The sequence below is a fragment of the Durio zibethinus genome, chromosome 11 (assembly GCF_047325235.1).
Source record: "Durio zibethinus cultivar Kanyao isolate XHJ-2024 chromosome 11, ASM4732523v1, whole genome shotgun sequence".
Lineage (NCBI taxonomy): Eukaryota > Viridiplantae > Streptophyta > Magnoliopsida > Malvales > Malvaceae > Durio > Durio zibethinus.
This window is the reverse complement of record NC_143172.1, coordinates 8,509,872-8,521,640: the sequence shown is the minus strand read 5'-3', so window position 1 is coordinate 8,521,640 and position 11,769 is coordinate 8,509,872.

The window sequence follows — 11,769 nt, the reverse complement described above, 5'->3', positions numbered from 1 at the left end:
CTCATATGACTATTAAACACATCTCTCGATAAGGATTTAGTATATAGATATTTAATTATCTTATGTGTAGAAATTTACTGCACATTGATTTACTTTTGTGCAACTATGTCTCTCACGTAGTTTTATTTGGTATATATATATATTTGTTTTAAAATGATATTTGAGATTCTTTGTGAATGCAATTACAGCTTGACTATCACAATTAACTAGCACTGAGTTAGACTTATCCTTATCAAATCTCAAATAATTCAAGAATCTTTTAAGTCAAACAACTTCTTGCATTACCATTGAAAATGCTAAAAATTCAGCTTTTATTTTGGACAGTGCTATACAAGTTTGTTTTTTATTACTCCATGAAATAGCCCCACTACTCAATAAAAAAAAGTAGCTAGAGGTAAATTCTCTTTCATCTAAATCTCATTCCCAATCGGTGTCCATATAGCCAATCAAATGCATATCATTTCCTTGATAGCATAATGAATAAACCTTAGTGCCTTTTAAATATCTTAATATCATTTTAACGACTTTCCAATGAGGTGACCTGGATTGGATTGATATTTGCTTGCCATTCTCACAACATAACAGATTTTCAATCTTGTGCACATCATAATATACATAAAGTTTCCAATAGTACTAAAAAGAGAAACTATTGTCATTTGTTCTTTTTCTTACAAAGTTTTAGGATATATTATTTGGCTAAAGCCTTCATCTTTTGCCATTGGAGTACCTATAAGCTTGAAGTCTTTTATATTAAATCGTTTTACAATTTTCTTAATGTATTGCTCTTGTGAATTTCTCGACCTGTGAAATGAAAAAATATACTATAGAGTTTTTTTTTTATATTTATTTGAAGGAAATATAATAAAGAAAATAATAAATAAAAGAAATAAAATATATATATCAAACTATAGTAATTTAATACACATAGAACTAACAATTTCTTATAATGATCTCCAATTATTTTTACACCAAGCATGTAACCTGTTTCTTCTATGTCATTCATTTTAAAATTTGAGGATAACTAGGTTTTCACCTCAGTGATATACTCCTTGTTATTGTTAGCCAACAAAATGTCATCCACATAAAGTAACAAAATCATTAATTTATCTATCTCTTTTGATATACACACAGTGATCCTCATCGATCATAATAAAATCATATGAAATTATTGTTTGATGAAATCTAATATAACATTGCCAGGAATATTATTTAAGGTCATAAATCAATTTTAACAGCCTGCACACTTTATGATCTTAACCTTTGTCAATGGAACCTATAGGTTGTTTCACACAGATTTTCTCTTTTAATCTTCTATTTAGAAAAGTAGTTTTCACATCCATTTGATGTAACTCCAAATCTAAACTAACTATAATTACCAGTATTAAGTGTAACGAAGTAAATCTCACAACAAGAGAAAAAAAATTTTCATAACCAATTCTCTTTTGTTGAGTATACCTATCTGCTACTAGATGGGCTTTATATCTTTCAATTGTCCCATCTGACTTACACTTTATCTTGAGAACCTATTTGTTTCCATTCACTTTATGTCTTTTAAAAAGATCAACCAATTCGCAAACATGGTTTAATCTTATAGACTCCATCTTTTTTTCTATTGTTTTCATCAACTTTTCTTTTCCAAAAAATGAGATAGCTTCTTTAACAATTATTAACTTTTCTTTATCTTATAAGGTAATCAAAAGCGTTTCCCTTTTTATGTCAAAATGATGTTAGGGAATATTTTCACGATTACTTTGCCTACCTTATGATTTTTGGGAAACTAATTCACCAAATTTATCATCTTTAGTCATGCTTTCAATTGGATGAAATACCATTGGTTCTTGATCAGGAACATGTATTAATTGATTTAAAAGTAACAAATCATTTGCTTTTCTAATCTCGTAAAAAGACATTTCTTAATCTATCTCATTTTTCTTTAAAAACTCATTTTTTTAAAAAGTGACATCTCAAGATTGAAATTCAGTTACACTTTCACTTAACTATTTACCTATGAACATGTATCCCTTTAAATGCTTGGATTATATTACAAATATACTCTTTTTACCTTAGAGACCTAGCTTGTTGTGTGGATGAGCAGTCTCATGTACATAAACAATACAACCCTAAGTCTCAAATTACTTAGATCAATTTTTTTCCAATCCATAATTCATAAGATGTGGACATAATTGACTTTAAGTATGCTTTTTGAGTATATAGGCAACAATTAATAATACATCACCTCAAAAGTTGATTGGCAAATTTGCTTAGACCATTATAAACCTATAATTTCCAGAAGAGTTCTGTTTCTTCTCTCTTTAACCCTATTTTGTTTTAGAGTCCTTGGAATGATCAATTGCCTATCAATACCCTTTTCATCATATAATTGTCTAAACTAATTAAACAAATGCTCATGTCATCTGTCCATTTTTAACGCCTTAATGTTTCTGTCTAATTGATTTTCTACCAAGTTATACTTTCTAAAACACTCTAATATTTCATACTTGTGAGAAATCAAATAAATGAATCCAAAACATGTAAAATAATCAATGAATGTGATAAAATACTAAACTCATTTCTATGACCTTACATTTATCAAGCCACAAATGTCAAAATCTATCAGCTGTAATAGAATTTCAGATTTAGTTCATTTACTAAATGGTTTTCTTATCATTTTATCTATTAAACAACTTTCACAAAATTAATTTTCTCAATAAGGCATAGTAATTTTTTTCTACTAAACTATCCATTCTTTGTTAACTTATATGGCAAACTCTAGCATGCCAAATATTTACATTAATATTCATATCAAAATCAATCATAAGGGAAAGGCATAGATTATTGTATGGAACAATATTTAACATAATAAAATCATCTAACAAATATCCAAATCCATAATAAGTTGTATCCAAATATAAACTCAAACTAGTACTATTAAAATTCAAAACAAATTATAAACTAAGAAGAACAGTGATAGAAACCAAATTTCGTTGATATCATGAGCAAAAAGTACATAATATAGGATAAGAGTTTTTTCACCATGCATATATAACTTGTAGATGCCAATTCCTTTTACTTCAATCCATGAATTGTTTCTTACATATATCTATTTTATTCTATGTGGAATCCAATGAATATCCACAAATGCATTTTTATCTCATGTTATATAATTTATGGTCTCTGAGTTTACCATCCACAAAGGATGTGATTCAATCATTGTAACAATTCTAGAAACAAATACAATACTTTTAACATTACATAAAAATGATTTAAAGGTTTGTACCTTATTTGGCTTGTCACATTCATAAGCAAAGTGACCTATTTTGCTAAAATTAAAACACATGACTCTCAGTTTGTTCTTTTTAGGATAAGCCTTAGGGCCTTATTCTTTATTGGTTTGGTCACTTTTTGGCCTCTATGAGCTTTCTCTTTGTTTCCACCATGTTGTATGTGCTTGAAGCCTGAAGCTTTTTTTGAACTAGTGATGCCATTTAAGCATTAGCACTAGGCTTAAATGCTTTCATACAAATTTTCTCTAGTTAAAGATGATGAAAAATATCATCGAGTGTTGTTATACTCTCATTATGGGTAAGGTACACTTTTATATGCTCTCAACTATGTGGTAAAGAACCGATAATAGCTTGAACCTATTATTCATCTATTAGAGTTTGCCCAACCTCTTTTAGCTCATTTATCATGTTTGACATCTCCTTTACATGCTACCTCATATTATGATTAAGTCGTTTCTTATAGGTATCAAACTTTATAGTAAGCTGCCTCAGTTTGGTACTACACCAAACTTTATGTTTCAGGCACTCCACATCTCTTTGGCTATTCCATGAGAATGAAACTCACATATAATATCATTCTCTATACTACTAAGCAACATAATACATGCAGTGAAGTTCTTCTTTTTTTAGGTCTCATAAGCCTTTCAATTTCTCCTATGTTGGGACGTATTCCCTTTATCAGGCTCATCAATGACATTATTCAAGACATCAAAACCTTTTGTTCTTCAAGTACATATTGAATTTTTATACTCTAAATCTTATAATTGTCCCTATTCAACTTCTCACGTTTGTTTAACTTAGCAACAATGTTCTTAAAAGTAGAAGCCATTTAAAAGTATAATCTTACATTTGAGAGACATATGAACTAATTAATGCTTAGCATTGCACACTTCTTATTTTGTCACAATGTTATGAATCAAACAATAAAACAATGTTCTTAAAAGTATAAGCCATTTCAAAGTATAATTTTACATTTGAAAGACATATGTACTAATTAATACTTAGCATTGAACATTTCTTATTTTGCCATAATGTTATGAATAAAACAATGACAATCATTCACGTAAAAATGAAACCAAAAGGTCACTACATTCACAATCAAATTTTTTTTTTTAAAATATGTTTGATTATTACTAATTTATTTCATTGTAAAAAATCATTAATTCTAAGATAGAGTAAATCAATTATCTTAGAACTCCTACTAATAATAATGTTGCCAATATATAATAAATAATATATATTGATTTCACATAAGAAAGTCTTACAAAACATAATTTAAATCTGTAAACATGTTCATAATAAAAAAATATACATACTAAATGTTAATTAAACATGTTTTTGATCATTTATTTATGAATAACTTGTCTAAGAATAAACATATATTTTAAAAACTCATTTGATAATTCAATATTCACATTGCCCATCCATGGAGGTTTAAAAATTTCGTGTTTTCCATTATAGAACCATAGGTATACTAAGAGGGTCACATTGTTTTTGCCATTATTCTCACGTATTCCTTCACAAAATTGTTAATTAATGTTTGATACTTAGGATCACTTTTCAAAGACATCCAAATATCTTGAAGAAGATTCTTTTTTTTAGAAGTCAAAAATGTACCCATCAACTTTTTATATCTAATCTGGTCATTCCTACTATGCATGCAGCCATGTCAGATCAATTCTTGGATCATGCCATTGATCTTAATAATATGCCCCTTCAATATCATCATTTGGATTCATTCAGTATTGTGTCAATTCCATCGTTAGCCTTATGACTTTTAGAAATTGCTTTTGTGTGCTCTTAACAATGGGACTCTAGACGAAAATAGTCATGATTTTCTATAATAAAATATGAGATAAAATCATGAATCCATGAGTCAACACAAGTAAAAAAAATTATTAAGAGTCATCTCAATAATTCTTGTGTAATTTAACATCCCGAAGTTAATTAAGAACAAAACAATTTTTAAAAAGTTCTTAGAAAATTTTTTTAAGAATATTTTTGAAAAAAAAGGGCAATAAAATGTTCTTGAGATGGCACTCAAATGCATGCTTTTTATTCAAAAATAACTATTAATTGTTTAAAATTTCATTTAGGGCATTCAAATGCCCTATTTGAAAATCGAAAAAAAATTAATCCAAAATGACAAAACATCAATGGCATTTTTTTTTATTCTAAGAATTATCACAATAATATTAATTGTACCAAAAATACAAAAATTATGTCAACTTCAATGGATATTCATAAGCATACAAAAACATATCATTTTTTTAGGTATAAAGAATATATAAAACGAACTAGAAGACAAGCCAACTTGGCTCTAATACTAATTAAAGATAAACTTATACAAGATACATATGAACATAATCATATATATGGATTTAGCAAAAATGAAAGTTTAGCTTGAATTAATGATCGTTAAACAAGATCACAATACAGAAATTATTCGTTTTCAGAACATAAGCTTTCAACACATCAAAACAAGAATTTCTCTTGACAGTTGTACACTACCGATCTTTATGTCTTTCTCTCAATGTTTTATTGTTTTTAAGAAATTTTTCTTTCTTGGTTTATTTTTCAATGGCTAAATGCCATTTTTTTAGTAAAAGTGAGACGTGCGACAATTTCATTTTGGTTTTAAAATTAAATCGATAACTACCCAAAGATAGTTCTTATCTTAGCAAAATTGCCTTATGACAGTTGCTAATGGATAGGATGCTCAGGTCACCCATTATGAACGCTCAACTCATTTCTTACAACAACTCTTACCAACTTATAATAAATCATAAATGTCATGTTTGATGCATAAGATTATTGATAAGATATAATGCTTATGTCATATTTGATTTGTATTTAAAGAAAATGATAGGGATTGTAAGAAGAATTAATATCCTCTTAACATAAGATTATTCAATCATCCCCAAGTGAAGATGATTATTTTTAACCCATGGTATTAAACTTATATGTCCAATTATACCGTTAAAAATTATATCAATAATTTAAATTGTATAAACTTTAAAAAAGGATAATTTTGATAAATAAATAAATTATTCTATCATAATTCTTGCATACATCAAATACAAAAAAGATGACATTATTTAATTTAATTTTATTCATAATATTATCTTATCTTATCCTATTATAATTTTGTATACCAAACATTACCATAATACCTTATATTATATCTACAATGTAAAAATATGAACCATATAAGTATTTTGCTTGGACCACATTATGAAGTCATATATTGCTTCGGTTTTATGTGATCTTATATTTAAGTTGAACATCTTCATTTATTGCTAAGTGATTTTAGGTTGAATATTTAATATGATATCAAAATTTAATATGTTGTTTTTGCATGTTATTATTATCTATTATATTTTTCAAATTTGTCGCATAATAGATTTCTATTATTACCTATAAATAATATAGATCTATTAAAAAATATTATTTACTTATGTTAAATTTTAGATTTTTTAATCTTATATATAAATTGAATCTTATCGTTTATTATCAATTGAATTGAGTTTAAGTTTGATACTTATTAATAATATAGTTATATAATTATTAATAATATAATCATATCTATATAATACTATTTTTTATTTACACTTGCAAAGTGTTAAGCAAACAAAACTCTTGACCAATACATTTGGCAGTCAAAACTCAAGAAAAGTACTATAAAAAATGCGAAACCCCAATTTGACATGATTCCATTGCATATTTAACAATCCAAGAATTTCCTCATGAAAGATATCCTAAATGTCAACAAATTAGATAGAATTTAATACCTGTGGAATCTCGTCCAAGTGGGGCTAGTAAGCAAAAACTGGTGGTGAAGAGCACTTTGAGCGAACAGAGAGGGAAACAAGTAATCAAGAATGTCACTTTCAGTTCATAGCCGTCATGATGAAGCCACCAAAGAAGCCAATTCTTCAAGGGTCCATAGCTATTAGGGTCTCTCAATTTGCTTCCTTGGTTGAGACCTGTAAAGCAGGAACTTGTTGAGGAAAAAAAATCTGTGTTTTTTATATGAAAATTAGTATACTAAGGCAAATGGGCAGCCCCAATTCCATAATTTCAATTCTAATTACATGTTCCAAGATCTGCTCTTGGAATTCGGATTAACCAACTGCTGGGATTCATTTTTGATTACGCACGAAGCAATCAATAAAGAAATAATTAATAAAAATTGAATCATCAACGGGCTCATTAGCCAATTTGGTATTCATGATCAAGCTCAATGTGGGTCCCTCCTGTCTGAAATGACGTGTACGAATTTTGTGTCACTAGTTACTATATCCAATAATTGAGCCAATTAAAGAGCCTTCCATTCCGAAATTCTTCACACTTGAACTGTATGATAACAAAATGTCAATATATAACTCCAAATGCCATCAAACGATCATGTCCCTATGCTTTTTCAATTAAAACCCATAAAAAAAAAAATTTTTTTTATTCCCACTCAAATCGATTTAATTAAAAAAACGTTTAATAATTTAAATTTGTCTAATTCACAATAATTCAAATTTAAATAAATTTTATTTTAAAATTTAGTAATTTGAATTAAAAATGACTCAATCAAAATGATTCCGTCCGAATGCAGTGGTTAATATAGAAGCAGCTGTATTATGCATAGGGTGGAAAAACGAGACTTAGAAAACGAAAGAACTGACGGTGAAGACGACGAAGACGTGAGTGGGATTGCTGTTTAGATTTAAGACAAGAAAAGAACATAAGAGATGTCCTTTATTTTGCCCAAATGGGGTTCTGTTTATTACAGTTCCTGGGAGGTCTGAAAGACGGTAGCAAAGAATATAACGGACATATAAGGTGAGAAATGGGCCATGAATCACCGCACGGGCCAGCTTTGCAAGTGTTTTAGGGCCCATTTCATATGACATGGGTTTGGCCCAGGTTCCTTTTTTTTTTTTCTTAATTGTTGTTTTCCACGTACAGTGCCATCGCCTCGTCAATCCATCTCATGACAATCAATTCGGCCACAGCGATATTGTTTTGTTAGGTTCCGATTGTTTGTTTCAAAATATAATTTTCATATTTTTAAATATTTATTTATTAAAAAAATGATTGATCAACAAAAAATAATTTATTAATCAATAAAAAATAAAATTATTTTACTGAAAATTATCTTACAAATTTGAAAAAAAATTTTCAAAAAAAAAATTGCTTATGAGTAAAATTATTTTTTAATACTTTTGAGTATAATTTTATTTATAAATAATATTATATTAATAAATAATATATTAACAAATTATATACTATTAATACAATATATTAATAAATAATATAAAGAATAATAATTTTATTTTAAGTATTTATAATATTAACATAATATTCTAATATATTAATAAATAAATAAATTTTTCAAAAAAAAAACCAAATAACAAAAAATATTTTTTATTAATTCATTCAAATAACAAAAAATCTCTTTAAATTCAAAAATTAAAAATATTTTTTAAAAATTATTTTTCAAAAATTATTTTATACGAAACAAACGAAATTTTAATCCATCTACTAGAAAATGCTCCTCCAATTTAGTGGGTTTACGATGTTTTTACGAACATCCGTTTGTATCCTCAATTTATATATGTTTATTAAAATTAATAAATAATTATAAATAATATTTTAAAATTTATTAAATAAATAAATATATAATATTTATTTATTTATATTCAAGATATAAATAAAATGTTTAATTTTATATTAATTTAATTTTTATTTGTTTATATTAATTTATTAAATTTTATAAATGATTATAAATAATATTTTAAAATTTACTAATTAAATATATAAATTATAAAAGTAAATAAATTTTTATTTATTTTCAATTTGTTTACTCTTACTTTAATCGTGATAGAAAATGTTTATATGACAATTTTATTGAATAATTTAAAAATGTGATCTATCATATCAGTAAAACTAACTTATTATCCATGCAATTCACAAATTATTTTTATTTATATAAATGTGTTTAGATATATAAATTAACATTATTTAATCACTCAAATGTTCAATATATATATATATATATATATATGTAAATAATAAATAATATAATTAAGATTAAAATTTAAATTTTTATTAAAAAATTAAAAATTCGAAACGTATAATAGTATTTGAAGAAAAATAAAATATCCAAAAAAATAATATATAAATTGTATTATTGAGTACACTAATAAAATCGTAAATTGCAAACTAAAAGTTTTATCATTTTAAATCAAAATTCTTCAATTTGTATTATTTCTATCTTGTGCAATTATTTTTATATACATGTAAGTTTATATAATTTTAAAATAAATTTTATTTATTTAAAAAAATAATAATTTAAATGTTTAAATAATATGCGTGACAATTTACTTGCATATATATTTTTTGCATGAGTTTAAGAAATATATTGATTTTGAACATTTATAAGATTTGTCAAATTAATTTTTATACTTGTTTTAAGATTTAAATTTGATATAAAATTGTATTATTGTAAAAACTGAAATAAAATAATTTTAAATTTTAAGTAATAATATTAAATTTAAAATAATTATTTAAAAAAATTGTTGTAAAAAAGTTTTAATAAGAAACTGTCAAATCACATTCACAGGATTTTATAATAAATTTCAAAAGTAAAAAAATTTACATTTTATTTTTACTACTTACATTTTGCTTTTAAAAAAAAACCAATAATACTATAGAAGAATTAAATTATAAAATTTAATTTTAAATAAATAAATATGATTTTACTTTTATATTAAACAATTATGTTAGAATTAGTAGTGCATCTTAATCATTTACCTTTATTTATAAATTTAAATAAAAAAAAAAAAAAAAAGTGCAACAAAATCAACAATTAAAAATAAGTCTATAGAATATTTTTTAAATAAATAAATAAAACCAACAAACAATGTTTAAACAATTAAATCAATATTTTTTACTTTTAATTGTTAAAATACTTCAAAAAAATTATTATTGTGTTAAACCAATATTTTTACTTAGCTCAAAATTCCATGAATTGTTAAAAATTTTATATAAGATCCATGCATACACTTTGAAATAAATAAAATATTCAAAATTTTCATAAATTTTTCAACAACTAAAAAGTGTTGATTTTAACTTTTTAACATGTGGATATACATATCATAATAAAATATAATAAAAATTATGCATTTCATATATTAAAATATTATAAAAATATAATAAAAGATTTTGTGTATCTCATAGGTTAAAAATCATTTCTTTTTCATAGAGGTTGAAAAAAATATAAAAATAAAATTAATATTGAGAATATTATTATAAAATAAGTTACCTTCTAATGTATTAAATATTTAATCTTTTTAAATAAAAAATGACCAAATAATGAAGGATTATTATGAAATCTTTAAAAATAAAAGTTATATTTTAACATTTAAATTATTAAAAATTTTATTTTATAATATCACTATATTTGAGATATTTAGATTTAAAAAGATATATTTATATTATTAGAAAATTTATTTTAAAAGATAATATATCATTATATTTGAAATTTTCAATTGAAAAAGAAATATATTTAGATTATTTAGAAATGTATTTTTCAAAAATTAATATATTTTTTGAAAAATATATATTTATACTAACTTTTTTAACCTGTACAATGTATGGGATTTTTTATTAAATTTTTCATAATTTTAAATTTATTTTTTAATTAGTTATCTAATGTATAATCATATATTTATAAATACTAAGTTACAATTAAATGATAATTTATACATAATATATTATAAATGATATTGTTCATCTAAAAAAAATCTGAACTTTCATAAATTTTTAAGAATTATAAGAATCTTTTTTTTTATTAAAAATTATTTACTTCAATTTATTTGCTAAATACTAAAAAATTTGCTACTGCTTTTGTCTTGTTTGATAAAAATAAAGAATTAATATTTAAATAGTTAAGATTAATAATTGTTCTTATCGAAATGTTGATTCGGTGGTGTGCATATGTATATATTTGATTGAACAACAAATCACAATTATTAATTTTGTTGTAATCATTTATTTTTTATTAGTTCTTATTTTTTTATTATTATATAAATATATTGGGCTAACAATTATTTTTATATATGTCAACAAAATAAAGTTATTTTTTAGATAAAAAGGGAAATAATAATTTTGAAATAAAGTTATTTTTTAGATAAAAGTTATTTACGTTATGCTTAAAAAAAATTTTTGAAATATTTTTAACATAATTGATAGTATTTTTTGTGAGTTAGATATGGTAATGATTATCATTCTTCTCATATCATCTATTATAAACAAAGAAATTCAATAATAAAACTATAACAAAAGGAAATAGTTAGTATAAATTTACATATTAATTTATCAAGATTGATTATAATTAATAGAGAGGAAAAACATTGAAGAAATGAATAAAACAAAAAATTAATTATAATCAATCTAAGTAATTTAAAAAAAAGTTATGGACTAAAGAGAA